Source organism: Pristiophorus japonicus, chromosome 7 (genome assembly GCF_044704955.1).
Source record: "Pristiophorus japonicus isolate sPriJap1 chromosome 7, sPriJap1.hap1, whole genome shotgun sequence".
NCBI lineage: Eukaryota > Metazoa > Chordata > Chondrichthyes > Pristiophoridae > Pristiophorus > Pristiophorus japonicus.
The window spans coordinates 149,255,145-149,273,901 of NC_091983.1; positions in this window are offsets into that span (position 1 = coordinate 149,255,145).

The window sequence follows — 18,757 nt, forward strand, 5'->3', positions numbered from 1 at the left end:
CTAATTTTTCTTAGGCCGGCGTATGTGACGGCTGTGGAAAAACCTTCTGGGCAGTTAAGAAAATCGGCGCAGGTAAGGAAATTAGCAGGTAAGGAAATTAGCGCAGCAGATGCACTTCTAGGACCCGGACAGCAACAGCAGAGAGAGTATGAGAAAGGGTGTGGGAGGCCTTTAGGCTAGAGTTAGGAGTGGGTACCGGCATCGGGAGGCCCTTCGTCCAGGGATTGTAGCAGGTACCGGGAGGGAGGAGGAAGCCTTAGGCCAGGGCTTGTAGTGGGTACCGGCATCGGCATCAGGAGGAGGGAGGGGGGTGGGGGGAGGGGGAGATAGACTTTTGGCATAAACACTTTGATAATTTAATGGTGGTAAGGTGCTGCAATATGCAAAATGCTTGTGCAGGTTGCTGTGAGTTGGCCAGAATGTGTGTATGTTTCACTTTCCAGCCTCAGCCCGCAGTGTGTCCCTGGTTACCCTGACAACCCGATCTTTTTGGTGCAGATATTAGGCTCCATCCCCAAAGCTAAAGGACAAGCTAGGCGGCGCCAAAATCAACAATTCAAACAGAGAAACTTGGATGATTTTTTTTTTGGTGTAGTTGGGACTCCAAAAAATGAGCGTATGCCAAAAAACAGCTTTGGGGAAAATTGAGCCTATGCCCCCTAGTTCTAGGTTCCCCACGAGGAGAAACATCCTCTCTGCACCTACCCTGTCAAGCCCCCTCAGATTCTTATACGTTTCAATAAGATCACCTCTCATTCTTCTAAATTCCAATGAGTATAGGCCCAACCTGCTCAACCTTTCTTCATAAGACAACCCGTTCATCTCAGGAATCAACCTCGTGAACCTTCTCTGAACTGCCTGCAATGCAAGTATATCCCTCTTTAAATAAGGAGACCGAAACTGTACGCAGTATTCCAGGTGTGGTCTCACCAATACCCTGTACAGTTGTAGCAGGATTTCCCTAATTTTATACTCCATCCCCCTTGCAATAAAGGCCAACATTCCATTTGCCTTCCTGATTACTTGCTGTACCTGCAAGTTAACTTTTTGTGTTTCATGTACAAGGACCCCCAGATTCCTCTGTACCACAGCGTTTTGTAATCTCTCCCCAATTATATAATAATTTGCTTTTTTATTTTTCCTACCAAAGTGGATAACCTCACATTTTCCCACATTATACTCCATCTGCCAAATTCTTGCCCACTCACTTAGCCTAGCGATATCCCTTTGCAAATTCTTTGCGTTCGCCACACAACTTGCTTTCCCAACTATCTTTGTATCATCAACAAATTTGGCTAAGTGAATTGTCATGTATGTAACCATCATGCAATGGCAATCTTCATGTAACTGTAACCTTCATGCAACTCCTGTACACTGTACTTATACCTTATAAATGCACACCCTGACCACAGGAGATGAACTTGTGGGAGACACTCCTCACCTGGGTTTCCAGATATAAAAGGGGAGGTCCCACCTAGGGTCAGCACTCCTTGGTCCTGGGAATAAAGGATAAGGTCTCAGAGTGACTGTGTCTGCAGTACATGCCTCGTGTGAGTATGTAGTATGGTGCAGGGACACCACATTTGGCGACGAGAAACGGGAATCACCGAACCATGAGGATGGCCACCAGTAACACAGAGGAACGTTACTGTGTGGGTGAGGACTGGGACGACTTTGTGGAAAGACTCCAGCAGAGCTTTGTCACGAAGGACTGGCTGGGAGCGACAGCGGCTGACAAGCGGAGGACGCATCTACTGACCAGCTGCGGACCACAGATGTATGCACTGATGAAAGACCTGCTCGCACCCCAAAAGCCAGCTGATCAGTGAGCAGCTCAAATCAGCGAGTAGTGTACACATGGCCTGGCACCGGTTCTACACACACCGACGTCGGGAGGGACAATACATCTCGGACTTCGTTGCGGACCTGCGGCACGTGGCCAGTCTCTGTAAGTTCACAGACGCCTGCAGGGGAGAGATGTGAAGGGACTTTTTCATTGAGGGCATTAATCATGCCGGGATTTTCAGGAAGCTCATAGAGGCCAAGGACTTGACTTTAGAAGGGGCGGCGTTGATAACTCAGACCTTCATGACAGGGGAAGAGGAGACCAAGCTAATTTACACACGTAGCCCTGGTCCCAACATGGCGATGGACCAGGGAGTTAACATTGTGAACGCGGCTGGGACCCCACAGGCAGGCAAGGGCATTTCAAAACCGCCCAGGCAGCAACAGACTCTAGGGTGGGCCCGCAACAGGGACAATGGAAAGGGGATCAATAATTCGCGCCATCACGAGGAACAATGCGTCCCGCGATGGGACCATTAACACCCACCATCAGAGTGCTTAGAAACAACCAAACGGGCAATCAGAGAGGAATGCCTGGTAACAGTCCCTTTGTTAACAACAATCTCAGCTCATGCTGGAGATGCGGGGGTAGACATACTGCGAAAAGCTGCAGGTTCCAGCAATATACCTGTAGGATTTGTAACGTCAGTGGATACTTGGTCAGGATGTGCAAAAAGATTGTGGCGAGGCTAATCTGCGAGACAGAGGAACCAGATGAGATGTCTGCAATGCAGGATGATGTCTGGGGAAAAGCCATGGATGCTGAAGTTCAGCGGGTTCACATGGCTGACGTCCACAGCTCATACACTAAAACGCCACCCATGATGATGAAAATTTTATTGAATGGCATCCCGGTGCGCATGGAGCTGGATACGGGAGCTAGCCAGTCACTTATGAACGCCCAACAATTTGAGAGACTATGGCCACACAGAGCTAGCAGGCCCAAACTGGAACGCATTGACACGCAGCAACGGATGTACACCAAAGAGATCATCCCAGTGCTAGGCATTGCAAACTTGGTGGTAACACATAATGGATCACAGAATTGGCTGCCACTCTGGATCGTCCTGGGAAATGGCCCCGTGCTCTTGGGGAGGAGTTGGCTAGCCGAGATGCATTGGAAATGGGGGGATGTGCACGCCATTTCATCTGTGGAGCGAAGTTCATGCTCACAGGTCCTACAAAAATTCGGATTGCTAGGTTCAAAGCCCAGAGTGCTCACCATTATGGGTCACTGTTTCAACCCGGTGTCGGAACATTCAAGGGCACTAACGTAGTGATACGCATCACCCCGGACGCCAGACCAGTGCACCACAAAGCCAGAGCGGTGCCGTATGTGATGCGTGAGAACATTGAAAGTGAATTGGACAGGCTGCTCAGAGAGGGCATAATTTCGGCCATTGAATTCAGCGACTGGGCAAGTCCCATCGTTCATGTCCTTAAAGCAGATGGCTCGGCCAGGATTTGTGGCGACTACAAAGCCACCATCAACCGAGTGTTGCTGCAAGACCAATACCCGCTCCCGAGAGCAAGGACCTTTTTGCCACACTGGAAGGTGGCAAGCTGTTCACCAAGTTGGACCTCACTTCGGCCTACATGACTCAGGAACTGGCTGAAGAATCCAAGCTTCTGACCACCATCACGACGCACAAGGGATTATTTATCTACAACAGGTGTCCATTTGGCATTCGTTCGGCGGCAGCTATCTTTCAGCGGAACATGGAAAGCTTGCTCAAATCCATTCCTGGAACAATTGTATTCCAAGACGACATCCTTATAATGGGTCGAGACACCGAGGAACACCTCCACAACCTGGAGGAAGTGCTACGCCGACTGGACTGGGTAGGCTTGCGGCTGAAAAAGGCCAAGTGTGTGTTTTTGGCCCCAGTGATCGAGATTTTGGGCAGGAGGGTTGCCGCAGACGGGATCTGGCCCACTGAATCAAAAACGGAGGCGATCCGCCGGGCGCCCAGGCCCGGCAACACGTCGGAGTTGCGATCATTCTCGGGAACTTTTCGGGAACTTTCTGCCAAACGTAAGCACATTGTTGGAGCCGTTACACATGCTCCTGCGTAAAGGTTGCGAATGGCTTTGGGGGGACTGTCAAAAATGGGCTTTCAATAAGGCGAGGAACCTGCTGTGTTCTAACAAACTATTGACTTTGTAAAAAACTGGTTTTAACGTGCGATGCATCGTCCTACGGGGTTGGTGTGTGTTGCAGCAGGGTAATGATGACGGCCGACTCCAACCGGTGGCTTATGCCTTCAGGTCGCTCTCCCAGGCAGAGTGTGGATATGACTTGGTCGAAAAGGAAGCACTCGCTTGTGTTTACGGTGTGAAAAGGATGCACCAGTACCTTTTCGGTAGACGGTTCGAGCTAGAGACGGACCACAAGCCGTTAACATCCCTGTTATCCGACAGCAAGGCTGTCAATGCCAATGCGTCAGCTCGCATACAGCGATGGGCTCTCACGCTGTATGACTACACCATACGGCACCGGCCAGGCACCGGAAATTGCGCTGACCTGCTCAGCAGGCTCCCACTGGCCACCACTGAAGGTGTAGCGGAACAAAGCGCTGAGGTGGTCAGGGCCGTTGAGGCTTTTGACACCGCAGGCTCCCCCATCACAGCCCACCAGATCAAACTCTGGACCAAAAGAGACCCCATCCTATCCATGACAAAGAAATGTGTCCTGACTGGGGATTGGGCGCCCGCACACATGGCGTGCCCCGAGGAGGTCAGATCGTTTCAGAGACGGATGGATGAGCTTTCCATCCAAGCCGACTGCCTGCTATGGGGCAGCCGGGTAGTCATGCCCCAGAAAGGCAGGGAAGCGTTTATCAGGGAACTCCACAGCGAGCACCCTGGCATCGTGTTAATGAAGGCCATTGCCCGGTCACATGTGTGGTGGCCGGGGATTGACTCAAATCTGGAACACTGGGTTCGCAGGTGCATGACTTGTGCCCAGCTGGGCAATGCCCCCAGGGAGGCCCCACTCAGCCCGTGGCCCTGGCCCACCAGGCCATGGTCACGTATGCGGGCCCGTTCATGGAGAAAATGTTCCTGATCGTTGTCGATGCATACTCGAAATGGATCGAGTGCATCATATTAAACTCGTGCACGATATCCATCACCGTGGAGAGTCTGCATACGGTTTTCGCGACCCACGGCTTGCTGGACATCCTGGTCAGTGACAATGGCCCGTGTTTCACCAGCCATGAATTCCAGGAGTTTATGTTGGGCAATGGTATTAAACACATCCGGACAGCGCCATTCAAGCCGGCTTCCAATGGCCAGGCGGAACGTGCGGTCCAAGTCATAAAACAGGGCATGCTACGCATCCAAGGACCTTCCCTTCAGTACCGCCTATCGCACCTCCTGCTGGCCTACAGGTCCCGCCATCACTTGCTCACGGGAGTCCCGCCAATGGAACTCCTCATGAAATGCACGCTTAAAACGCGGCTGTCCCTCATTCACCCAGCCCTGGCAGACATTGTTGAGGGCAAGCGCCAGTCCCAAACTGAGCTCCATGATCGAAACTCAAGGGGGAGGTATATAGAAATGGATGACCCTGTATTTGTTCTTAACCATGCTTTGGGACCCAAGTGGCTTGAGGGCACAGTAATTGGCAAAGAAGGGAATAGGGTCATAGTGGTCAGACTAAACAATGGGCAGATATGCCGCAAACACTTGGACCAAGTAAAGAAAAGGTTCAGCATAGACACGGAGGAACCTGAAGAAGAGCATGAGACATCACCTACACCACTGCCAGTGGACGAGCAACGAGGACAATCCACAGCATGCACAGTCCCTGCGGCCAGCCCGGACAGGCCGGAATCACCTCAGGTGACAGAGACGCATGCCGAGGCTCAGCCACCAGAGCCACAACTGTGGCGCTCCACGAGAGAGCGTCGACCAACTGAAAGACTTAACCTTTGACACAAAAAGACGTAAGGGGGGAGGTGATGTCACGTATGTAACCATCATGCAACGGTAATCTTCATGTAACTGTAACCTTCATGCAACTCCTGTACACTGTACTTATTCTCTAGAAATGCACACCCTGACTACAGGGGGTGAAGTTGTGGGAGACACTCATCACCTGGGTTTCCAGGTATAAAAGGGGAGGTCCCACCCAGGGTCAGCACTCCTTGGTCCTGGGAATAAAGTTAAGATCACAGAGTGACCGTGTCTGCAGTACATGCCTCGTGTGAGTTTGTAGTACGGTGCAGGGACACCACATGAATCAGATGGACTTTTACGACAATCCGGTAGTGTTATGTTCACCTTTACTGATACTAGGTTCTCTCGTGGTCCAGTAGGGTTTATGTTTCCCTCTTTAGTGACAATCTAGTATGAAAGAAGTAATGGTTTATATTCCCTGCTTGTCCAACTAGTCTCACAGACTACTGGGATTAGTCTTCGGGTTTTAAAGAAATCTTTGTGAAAGTTGGAATTCTGCCAGGTTTCTTGCCATTTCCAGGAGCATTCAGTAGTCTCAATGCTGTCCACAGACGGATGTTATCCTCCTCTGCAACTGTAGGTTTAGAGGAATATAATTATCGAATAGAGGAGAGTTTGCAATCAGCTGTTTTAAAATTCATTTCAGCTTTTGTTCTTTTTTATAATTGCCATGAAAGCAGCTAAAACTAGGCTTTGTATAAGGCTTGTCCCTAAGTAAAGTCATCCATTGAAAAAATGGATTGGAGTGCATATCAGTGCTTAGTAGGAAGATCCACTGCCAGTCCTATAACCTGTGTAATAAATCTACATGGTCACATAGTCAATTCCAGATAAATACATATCTGATTCAAACATAGAATTCTGGTGCATCAGATTGCTTCTTTTTCATTCTTATTAGATAGAATTGATGTTAAAATCATAAGGTTTAAATGTGCAATGTGGCCAACACAAGTTCTCCTGGTTATACATTGGGGACATTTCCCAAGACCTCACGCCACAGTGGGATCTTGTACATAACAAGCAAGTTATTGGAAAATCACAGATGCACTGTCTGCAATTTTTTGTTTGCAGAATTCAGTAGAAAGCCCTCCACAGTGTGTGTGGCACTGCCATGCCGCAGGGTCTCAGAAAAATTGCAGGATAGCCATTAGCATTGTTATTAATTAATCTATACTTTTAAAACATTTTGTAATGCATCTATCTTATTTCTAGCATTTGTTCTTTTTATAATTGCCATGAAAGCAGCTACAAGTAAGCTTTGTTTACAAGTAAAAACTAAGAAAAGCTATTAAAGCCACATTGACAAAAGCTTACCCTGGGGACTCAACAACAACTTGCATTTATATAGCATCTTCTACACAGTTAAAACGTCCCAAGGCATTTTGCAAGAAAGTAATCTGACACCAGGCCAAAGAAGGAGCTATTGGGATGGATGACTAAAAGCTTAGTCAAAGAGGTAGGTATTAAGCAGTGTCTTAAAGGAGGAGAGAGAGGTGGAGAGGCAGAGAGATTTAGGGAGGGAATTCCAGAGCTTAGGGCCTAGATGGCTGAAAGCATGGACACTCTCTGTGTAGTGCTATGGAATTGCACATTTTATTTTTAACCATAGTACCTGAGTCCAAATCCAGCTCCGATTGACAGGGTGAAAGTGTCCCCTCTCTAATTGCGAGGTATTTTAGTGAAATAAGCTTGAGACATCTCCATCCAATTCCTAGTAGACATGAGATAACAGCACAAAACTATCCTAATTCAATGCAATTGGCAGCCTCACTTGGAGAAGCAATAAGAATGGCTTGTGCGGGAAATGGAAATGTCACACTGGTGCAGCAGAAGATGCCAATCTGACAGTAGTGTGGAGGCAGTGTTGGGGGAAGTCGATAGAAAATCTATGCCGTATCTTGAGGAACAAAAGTGTTCCAATCCATAGGACTGATATTCCTCACCTTGATGAACAAAAAGAAAATGAAAAATACTTCCAACAGAATAATAACTTAAATTTTAAAAAGTTTATGCTCCTGTAGATATCCGCTGTAGTGTAGAGTTGCAGCAGTGTTCAATTTGACAACATTGACAACCCTAAATGCAACTTCTAGGAACTGAGCTTGCTTGAATCCTTCTATGTAGGCATGGATGCACACTGTGTAGAGCTATGGAATTGCACATTTTCTTCAGTGCCTGAGTTTGAATAGCATTGCATTTTAAATACAAACTCCTAATTCAAGCACAAAACATTTCTGATTGTGCTTAATATTAAAATCACTGAAATATAGCTGTTGTATTACCAGATTTCACTGGGTGATAGCAACATGGTTTAGGATTTAAAGTTAGAAAAGTATTTTGACATTTTGATTTATTTGTCATTTTTGGGGGACCAGTGAAAAGCTTTGCTGAAACTTTCCTCAGAAGATTGAACAGTTGGGATTGACTTCATAATGCAGTGGATTGTATATAATCTCTGGAGAAAATGTGCACACTATTTATACAATGAGTCTATATCATAGATTGGAGTAGTAATTAAGATGTAAAATGAAGAGCAAAGTCAGAGCATAATTGTTGTGTATGGAGAAAGAGTCAGACTGAACACTGTGTTCAAAGTAAAGTGTGACCTTAGTCTTTTATTGCAGGTCTCCAAAGTGCCTCTCCAACCTGTTAAGCCTTCTTAAATACCTGTGCTCCCAACGGATTATGGGATTCCTTGGAACTCCGGGGAATGAGCCCTATGATGGCTATACAGAGTAAATACAAGTCCACATATATAACAACACTCCCCAAAGTCAATAGTGTAACTATTTACAATGTGAGTCGATCTGGGGCCCTTCTTGCCCTGGTTGATCATCTCGGTGTGAAAGCTGGTGTTGTTGGACCATTTGTTGGGCCCTTGCTGGGCTGCTATGCAGCTGGCCTTGCTGGGCTGTCTGGTGTGTTGGGCCCTGCAGGGCTGCTATGGATGATGGGTTCTGCTTCATGGTCAACCGTGGTGCCAGTTGCCACTGGTGTGTGTGTTGGGGGAATCAAAAAAGGTAGGGTCCAAGGTGGGTTTCTCAGGGTAGTCCGTGAGTCTGAGTTTGATTTTGTCCAAGTGTTTCCGGTGAATGAGTCCATTTGAAAGTTTGACCCGAAACACCCTGCTCCCCCCTTTGGCCACGACAGTGCCGGGAAGCCACATGGGACCTTGTCCATAATTTAATACAAATACATGATCATTGACTTCAATCTGGCGTGACACATTTGCGCTATCATGGTATGCACTTTGTTGAAGCCGCCTGCTCTCTACCTGTTCATGTAGATCAGGGTGAACTAACGAAAGCCTTATCTTAAGTGCTCTTTTCATGAGCAGTTCAGCAGGTGGGATCCCAGTGAGTGAGTGTGGTCTTGTGCGGTAGCTAAGCAGGACTCGGGATAGGCGAGTCTGCAGGGAGCCTTCAGTTACCCTCTTCAAGCCTTGTTTGATGGTTTGCACTGCTCTCTCTGCCTGACCATTGGACGCTGGTTTAAACGGGGCAGATGTGACATGTTTGATCCCGTTATGGGTCATGAATTCTTTGAACTCGGCATTGGTAAAATATGGCTCGCTCACCAGGACATTGGGTAAGCCGTGTGTGGCAAACATGGCCCGCAGGCTTTCAGTGGTGGCAGCAGACGTGCTAGTCGACATTATCTCACATTCAATCCACTTGGAGTACGCGTCTGCAACCACAAGGAGCATTTTACTCAAGAACAGGCCTGCATAGTCGAAGTGTACCCTAGACCATGGTTTGGAGGGTCAAAACCAAATACTTAGCAGCACCTCCCTTGGTACATTGCTTAACTGCAAGCATGTATTACACCTGTGAACGCAGGACTTTAAATCTGCATCGATACCGGGCCACCACACGTGGGATCTGGCTATCGCTTTCATCATTACGATGCCTGGATGGGTACTGTGGAGGTCATTGATGAAGGTGTCTCTGCCCTTCTTGGGGACCACTATTCGATTGCCCCACAGAAGGCAGTCTGCCTGAATAGACATTTCATCTTTGCGCCACTGAAACGGCTTTATCTCTTCCTGCATTTCCACTGGGACACTGGACCAGCTCCCATGAAGCACACAGCTTTTGACTAGAGATAATGGGCCCAAGTTTCGGGCTGCGCCATTTTAGGACCTGGACGCAAGTATTTCGCGCCACAAAGTGCGCCTAAAAAAAACTCACCTATTCTCCGGCTCCCTGCAGGTCCTCTGGAGCTGGGCGTGGCGCAGCATGAGCTGTGGGGGCGGAGCCAGGTCCCTGCACTGAAAACAGTGCCGGGACCTCTGCACATGCGCGCTACCTGACTTGACTCCCGCTCCCCGGACCCGACCCAACCCAACCCAACCCCTGCTCTCCCCCTCTCGCCCCGGCGACCCGACCTCTGCTCCCCCCCCCCCGCCGGCGACCCGACCTCTGCTTCCCCCCACCCGCCGGCGACCCGACCTCTGCTCCCCCCCCCCCGCCGGCGACCCGACCTCTGCTCCCCCCCCCCGCCGGCGACCCGACCTCCGCTCCCCCCCGCAACCCGACCCGACCTCCGCTCTCCCCCCGACCCGACCTCCGTTCCCCCCCCCCGACCCGACCCGACCTCCGCTCCCCAACTCCCTGCCGGCGACCCGACCTCTGCTTCCCCCCCCCCCCGCCCGCCGGCGACCCGACCTCCGCTCCCCCGACCCGACCTGACCTCCGCTCCCTCCCGCCCCCCGGCGACCCGACCTCCGCTCCCCACCCCCCTGCCGGCGACCCGACCTCTGCTCCCCCCCCCCCAGCCGGCGACCCGACCTCCGCTCCCCCCCGACCCGACCTCCGCTCCCCCCCCCCGGCGACACGACCTCCACTCCCCCCTTCCCCCCACCCCCGGCGACCCGAACTCCGTTCTCCCCCCCCCCCGACCTCCGCGACTCTACCCCCCCGACCTCCGCGACTCTCCCCCCGACCTCCGCGACTCCCACCCCCCGACCTCCGCGACTCTCCCTCCCCCCACCGACCTCCGCGACTCCCCCCCCGACCACCGCGACTCTCCCCCCCGACCTCCGCGACTCTCCCCCCGACCTCCGCGACTCCCCCCCCCGACCTCCGAGACTCTCCCCCCACCGATCTCCGCAACTCCCCCCCCCCGACCTCCGCGACTCTCCCCCGACCTCTGCGACTCTCCCCCGACCTCCGCGACTCTCCCCCCGACCTCCGCGACTCCCCCCCCGACCTCCGCGACTCCCCCCCCGACCTCTGCGACTCTCCCCCCGACCTCTGCGACTCTCACCCCGACCTCTGCGACTCTCACCCCGACCTCTGCGACTCCCCCCCCGACCTCCGCGACTCTCCCCCGACCTCCGAGACTCCCCCCCCGACCTCCGAGACTCTCCCCCCGACCTCCGCGACTCTCCCCCCCGACCTCCGCGACTCCCCCCTCCGACCTCCGAGACTCTCCCCCCACCGATCTCCGCAATTCCCCCCCCCGACCTCCGCGACTCCCCCCCGACCTCTGCGACTCCCCCCCCCCGACCTCCGCGACTCCCCCCCCCGACCTCCGCGACTCTACCCCCCCGGCCTCCGCGATGCTCCCTCCCCCAACTGACCTCCGCGACTCTCCCCACCTCCGCGACCACCGCCCCCCCCCGGACCCGAGACCCGACGCCACCTACCTGTAAATCCAGCCCGAAGTCTTGGGCCCGGCCGGTCAGCCTCCTTCTCTCCCTCCCTCCCCTCCCCTCTCCTTCCCTCCATCCCCTCTCCTTCCCTCCATCCCCTCTCCTTCCCTCCCCTCTCCTTCCCTCCCTCCCCTCCCCTCTCCTTCCCTCCCGCCCCTCCCCTCTCCTTCCCTCCCGCCCCTCCCCTCCCCTTCCCTCCCTCCCCTCTCCTTCCCTCCCTCCCTCCTCCTTCCCTTCCTCCCTCCCCTCTCCTTCCCTCCCTCCTTTCTCCTTCCCTCCCTCCCTCCTCTCTCCTTCCCTCTCTCCCTCCTCTCTCCTCTCTCCTTCCCTCCCTCCCTCCTCTCTCCTTCCCTCCCTCCTTTCTGCTTCCCTCCCCCCTCCTCTCTCCTTCCCTCCCTCCTCCTCTCTCCTTCCCTCCCTCCTCTCTCCATCCCTCCCTCCCTCCTCTCTCCTTCCCTCCCTCCTTCCCTCCCTCCTTCCCTCCTCTCTCCTTCCCTCCCTCCCTCCCCTCTCCTTCCCTTCCTCCCTCCCCTCTCCTTCCCTCCCTCCCCTCTCCTTCCCTCCCTCCCTCCTTTCTCCTTTCCTCTCTCCTTCCCTCTCTCCCTCCTCTCTCCTCTCTCCTTCCCTCCCACCCTCCTCTCTCCTTCCTTCCCTCCGTCCCTCCTTCCCTCCGTCCCTCCTCTCTCCTTCCTTCCCTCCCTCCTTTCTCCTTCCCTCCCTCCTCTCTCCTTCCCTCCCTCCCTCCTCTCTCCTTCCCTCCCTCCCTCCTCTCTCCTTCCCTCCCTCCCTCCCTCCTCTCTCCTTCCTTCCCTCCCTCGCTCTCTCCCTCCCCTTCCTTCTCCTCCCTCTCCCTCTCCCCTCCCTTCTCCTTCCTCTCCCTCCCCCCCTTCTCCTCCTCCTCCTCCTCCCCCCTCTCTCCTCTCCTCCTTCTCCCCCCTCCCCTCTCCCTCACTTCCCTCTAACTCTCTCCTCCTTCCTCCCCTTCTCCCCCTCCCCCCTTCTCCCCCTTCCCTCGCTGTCAGAAGCACAGACACTGACAGACAGAGAGTGAGAGACACACACACAGACAGACAGAGAGATAGAGACACTGACAGAGACACACAGAGGGGGCCGTCCCAGCACGCTGTTGGAGGACTCCCGGTGCTGCAGTCGGGAAGTAGAAAATGTTTTATTTATTGATTTTTTAAACATTTTTTTATTTTTTATTAATTTTTTTTGATTGATTTATTGGTTGATTTATTGATGTATTTATCATTTATTATTGATGATGGCTCTTTATTCGTAAAACTGAAGGGTTTAATGTTTGTAAACTTCCCTTTAAACCCTAGCCCCCCTCCTTTCCCTACGCCTGATTTGTAACCTACGCCTGATTTTCTGAAGTGTAGACAAGGTTTTTTCGAACGTACAAAAATCTTCACTTACTCCATTCTAAATTAGTTTGGAGTATGTTTTCACTGCCTAAACTTTCAAAACGGGCGGAAGTGGCCGGACACGCCCCCTTTTGAAAAAAAAAATCTGTCCAAACTGAAACTGTTCTAACTGACTAGAACTGGAGCAAACTAAATGCCGAGAATTGCAATTTCTAAGATACTCCATTCTAAACCAGTTGCTCCAAAAAAACACGAGCAACTCAGGCCGAAACTTGGCCCCAATAAGGGGTCCTGGCTTGTCCAGGTTTTGATCTGCCGGGTAGTGAAGGGTGATTGCTCACTCTCAAATGCTTCCATAACCATGGCTAGATCTGCGGGCTGCGCCATTTCCACCCCAGTGGTGGGCAATGGCAGCCTACTGAGAGCATCGGCACAGTTTTCTGTGCCTGGCTTGTGGGGGATGGCGTAGTTGTATGCGGACAACGTGAGCACCCATCTCTGGATGCGGGCTGATGTGTTGGTATTTATCCCTTTACTCTCGGAAAACAGGGATATAAGTGGCTAATGGTCAGTTTCCAATTCGAATTTTATCCCAAACAGGTATTGATGCATTTTCTTTACCCCATAGACACACGCTAACGCTTTTTTTTCAGTCATGCTGTAGGCTCTCTCAGCCTTAATCAGACTCCTGGATGCATAAGCAACCGGTTGCAGTTTCCCAAAATCATTAGCTTGTTGCAATACACACCCGACGCCATATGACAACGCATCACATGCTAGTACCAAACGCTTACATGGCTCATATAACCCAAGCAATTTGTTTGAGCATAACAATTTTCTCGCTTTTACAAAGATATTTTCTTAGCTTTTGCCCCAAACCCATTCGCCCTCTTTTTGTAGTAAGACATGTAGTGGTTCTAGCAGGGTGCTGAGACCCGGTAAGAAGTTACCAAAGTAGTTCAAGAGTCCCAGAAACGACCGCAGCTCCGTCACGTTCTGTGGCCTCAGTGCTTTCTCGATTGCTTCTGTCTTTGCATTGATGGGCCTGATGCCGTCCGCCGCAATCCTCCTTCCCAGGAACTCCACTTCAGGCGCCAGGAAAATGCACTTCGAGCGTTTTAACCTGAGCCCCACGCAGTTGCGTCGACTAAGAACCTCCTCCAGGTTCTGCAGGTGCTCGACTGTGTTCCGACCTGTGACCAAGATGTCGTCCTGGAAGACCACGGTGTGCGGACCGACTTCAGTAAGCTTTCCATGTTTCTTTGGAATATCGCCGTCGCTGATCGGATTACAAATGGGCATCTGTTATAAACAAAAAGACCTTTGTGCAAGTGAGGCCCTTCGAAGATTCCTCCAGTTCCTGCGTCATGTAGGCTGAAGTCAGATCCAGCTTCGTGAATGTCTTTCCTCCCGCCAGCGTTGCAAAGTGGTCGTCGGCTTTTGGTAGTGGGTATTGGTTCTGCAGGGAGAAACGATTGATGGTTACTTTGTAATCGCCACAGATTCTGACGGTGCCGTCTCTCTTGAGGACTGGGACAATGGGACTGGCCCACTCATTGAACTCGATCGGTGAAATGATGTCCTCTCATTGCAGCCTGACTAGCTCAATCTCTACCCTTTCTCTCTCATCATGTACAGTACTGCTCTCGCCTTGTGATGGATGGGTCACACCCCCTAAATTAGGTGGATCTGCATTTTTGTTCCTTGGAATTTCCCGATGTCCGGTTCGAACAACGAAGGGAATTTGTTTAAGACCTGGGCACACGAAGTGTCGTCAGTGGGCGATAGCGCTCGGACGTCGCCTCAGTTCCAGCGTATCTTTCCCAGCTAGCTCCTGTCGAGCAGCATGGGACCATCGCCGGTAACATCCAGAGTTCTGAGGCTCTGGTTTTCCTCATCCGAGAACCTCCTGGCTCTTTTGCGGCCTTCAATGTGCTCCTCTCCCACCTCACTGCTCTCTTCAGCGTCAGTCCCCACAGCGTGCTGTGATGCCTCCTCCTCTTCCTCCATTATAGGGCAAATTTGGTCAAATATGTGACTGTTAACAGCTACTGTTTATTTGCCTACTTGCTGTGAAGCTCTAAAGTTTCCCTCCTTCCGCCCAAAGCAGCCACACCACACCCAGCCACGCCTTCCATCCCTCTGAGCTCCCTCTCTCTTTGTCTCCTTTTCTGCATGTCATGGTGACACTTGACCTCCTGAATCACAGGAATCGAGCATTGCCATGCCGTTGCTAAGGACGGCCATACTTTATGGCAGAAGGTCAGTAAAATTTTACGCTACCGCCAATTTGATATTGCTCATGGTAACGCCCATTTTTAAAAAGGTAAACTAGATGTTTTGAGAATGGGTGAGAAGCCGGTGATCTGACAATCCTTTTTTACCAGCCACGCCGAAAATAACACCCATTTTTGGGCGGTAAGCTCAAAAGTGGAGGTTCTAGCCCAATATCTTCTCCATCACTGAGACCTCCAACTTCCACCTCCGTAATATCACCAGTCTCCACCCCTTTCTCAGCCCATCTGCTATTGAAACCATTATCTGTGCTTTTGTTCCCTCCAAAATCGACTATTCCAATGCTCTCCTTCCATAAGCACATAAGATAAGAACATAAGAATTAGGAGCAGGAGTAGGCTATTTGTCCGTTCGAGCCTGCTCCACCATTCAGTAAGATCATGGCTGACCATCTACCTCAACTCCACTTTGCTGCACTGTCCCCATATCCCTTGATTCCCTTAATATTCAAAAATCTATCAATCTCCATCGTGAATATACTCAAAGACTAAACCTCCACTGGGGTAGAGAATTCCAAAGATTCACCACCCTCTGAGTGAAGAAGTTTCTCCTCATCTCAGTCCTAAACGGCCGACACCTTATTCTGAGACTGTGACCCCTGGTTTTAGACTCCTCATCCAGAGGAAAAATCCTCCCTGAACCTCCCCTGTCAAGCTCTGTAAGAATTTTGTATGTTTCAATGAGATCACCTCTCATTCTTCTAAACTCGAGAGAATAAAAGCCTAGTCGACTCAATCTCTCCTCATAGGACTACCCCCCCATCCCAGGAATCAGTCTGGTGAACCTTCGTTGCACTCCCTCTAATTCAGGTAACCTATGAGTTTTTACCTGGTTTTTCCGCTGGGATCATTGAGGCGGCAGTATGATCGATTTTCAGGACTTTTTCAAAGTCCCACCTATTATGTATGAAGAAAGAGTCAGACTGAATATTGTGAGCTCAAAGTAAAGTGTGACCGCAGTTTTTTATTGCAGGTCTTCAAAGTGCCTCTCCAACCTGTGAGGCCTCCTTAAATACCTGTGCTCCCAAGGGATTATGGGATCCCTTGAGACTCCAGGAGATGAGCCCTCTGGTGGCTGTACAGAGTATATACAAGTTTACATATAAAATAGCACTCCCCCCAAAGTCAATAGTGTAACTATTTATAAGGTGAGTCGATCTGGAGCCCTTCTTGCCCTGGTTGATCGTCTCGGGGCAAGTGCTGATATTGGTGAGTCATCTGTTGGGCTCTCGCTGGGCTACTGTGCAGCTGGCCTTGCTGGGCTACCTGGTGTGGTGACTCCTGCTGGGCTGCTGTGGATGATGGGTTCTGCTTCGTCATCAACCGCTGTGTCGCTTGCCACTGGTGTGTGTATTGGGGGATCAAAGAAGGCAGCTCAGGGTAGTCCGTAAATCTGAGTTTGATTTGGTCCAAGTGTTTCCGGTGAATGAGTCCATTTGAAAGTTTGACCCTAAACACCCTGCTCCCCTCTTTGGCCACAACAGTGCCGGGAAGCCACTCGGGACCTTGTCCATAATTCAATACAACTACAGGATCGTTGAATTCAATCTCGCGTGACACATTTGCGCTATCATGATATTGACATTGTTGGAGCCGCCTGCTCTCTACCTGTTCATGTAGATCGGGGTGAACTAACGAGAGCCTTGTCTTAAGTGCTCTTTTCATGAGCAGTTCAGCAGGTGGGACCCTAGTGAGTGAGTAGGGTCTCGTGCGGTAGCTAAGCAGGACTCGGGATAGGTGAATCTGCAATGAGCCTTCCGTGACCCTCTTCAAGCCCTGCTTGATGGTTTGCCCTGCTCGCTCTGCCTGACTATTGGATGCTGGGTTAAACGGGGCAGATGTAACATGTTTGATCCCATTACGGGTCAGAAATTATTTGAACTTAGCACTGGTAAAACATGGCCCGTTGTCACTCACCAGGACATCGGGCAGGCCATGCGTGGCAAACATGGCCTGTAGGCTTTCAGTGGTGGCAGGAAAGTGCTTGCCGACATCTCACATTCAATCCATTTGGAGGACGCATATACAACCACAAGGAACATTTTACCCAAGAACGGGCCTGCATAGTCGACACCGACCTTAGACCACGGTTTGGAGGGCCAAGACTATAAACTTAGTGGCGCTTCCCTGGGTGCACTGCTTAGCTGAGAGCATGTGCTACATCTGTGCACGCAGGACTCTAAGTCCGCATCGATACTGGGCCACCACACGTGGGATCTGGCTGTCGCTTTCATCATTACGATGCCTGAGTGGGTACTGTGGAGGTCACTGATGAAGGTGTCTCTGCCATTCTTGGGAACCACTACCTGATTACCGACCAGAAGGCAGTCTGCCTGTATAGATATTTCATCTTTGCGCCGCTGGTATGGCTTTATCTCTTCCTGCATTTCCACAGGGACACTGGACCAGCTCCCGTGAAGCACACAATTTTTGACTAGGGAAAATAAGGGGTCCTGGCTTGCCCAGGTTTTAATCTGCCAGGCTGTGATGGGTGATTGCTCACTCTCAAATGCTTCCATAACCATGACTAAATCTGTGGGCTGCGCCATTTCCACCCCCGTGGTGGGCAATGGCAGCCTACTGAGAGCATCGGCACAGTTTTCTGTGCCTGGCCTGTAGCAGATGACGTAGTTGTATGCCGACAACGTGAGCGCCCATCAATGGATGCGTGCCGATGCATTAGTATTTATCCCCTTACTTTCGGAAAACAGGCCAATCCCAGTTTACACCCATGGAGCAAGGTGATGAGCAAATGGAAAAACAAAAAACTGTGGATGCTGGAATAAAAACAGAAAATGCTGGAAATCTCAGCGGGTCAGGTAGCATCTGTGGAGAGAAAAACAGAGTTAAAGTTTCGGGTCGTCGACCCTTCGTCAGAACTGGCGAATGTTCGAAAATAACACATTCTTATGGAGCACTGAAAGGGGGAGGGGAAGAAAGAACAAACGGGAAGGTTTGTGATAGGGTGGAAGGCAGGAGAGATTAGAGAGACAAAAGGGATGATGGGCCGAATTGAAATGGTAATGGCAGAAGTTAGAAAAAAATAATCTATTTAGGGTGTGAATGGCGGAATAATGACCAGCTGCCATTGTAGACAAAGAGAAACAAAAAATGAGCAATGTCCTGTGCAACTATTTATAGTGACTACTGAGAAAATAGAAAGGTTTCTTGTATCTTTTGGGGTTGTTGTCAGAATTGCTTGTGTAGTGCTCAAAGGTCATTAGTTCAAAGGCAGTGCTGGTATCATGGTGAAATTATACCAGACAAGTAATGCAACATCTGGGAACTCAGAGATTTCATCCCTTCCCTGCAAAATGAAAGCTCTCTACTTCTCTCTCTCCATTTTCCTCTCTTATTCTCATCCATATTATTTCTCTCCATCTGGTATTTTCTCTCCATCTCCTGTTCTTTCTCATTCACATTCTCTGTTTCTTATTTTTGCCTTTTATTCTACTGTGTTTGATTAAAGAAATACTTTCAGATGTGAATTTCATCAATGACTGTAAGAACACTGTAAATAAAGGAATGCCTTGTGACTCTTTTTATATTCTGTACATTGTATTTTATAATATTGTACATGACAAACGTACGGAGGATCAATTTTTTTGATGCCGCTTCACAGCAGACAG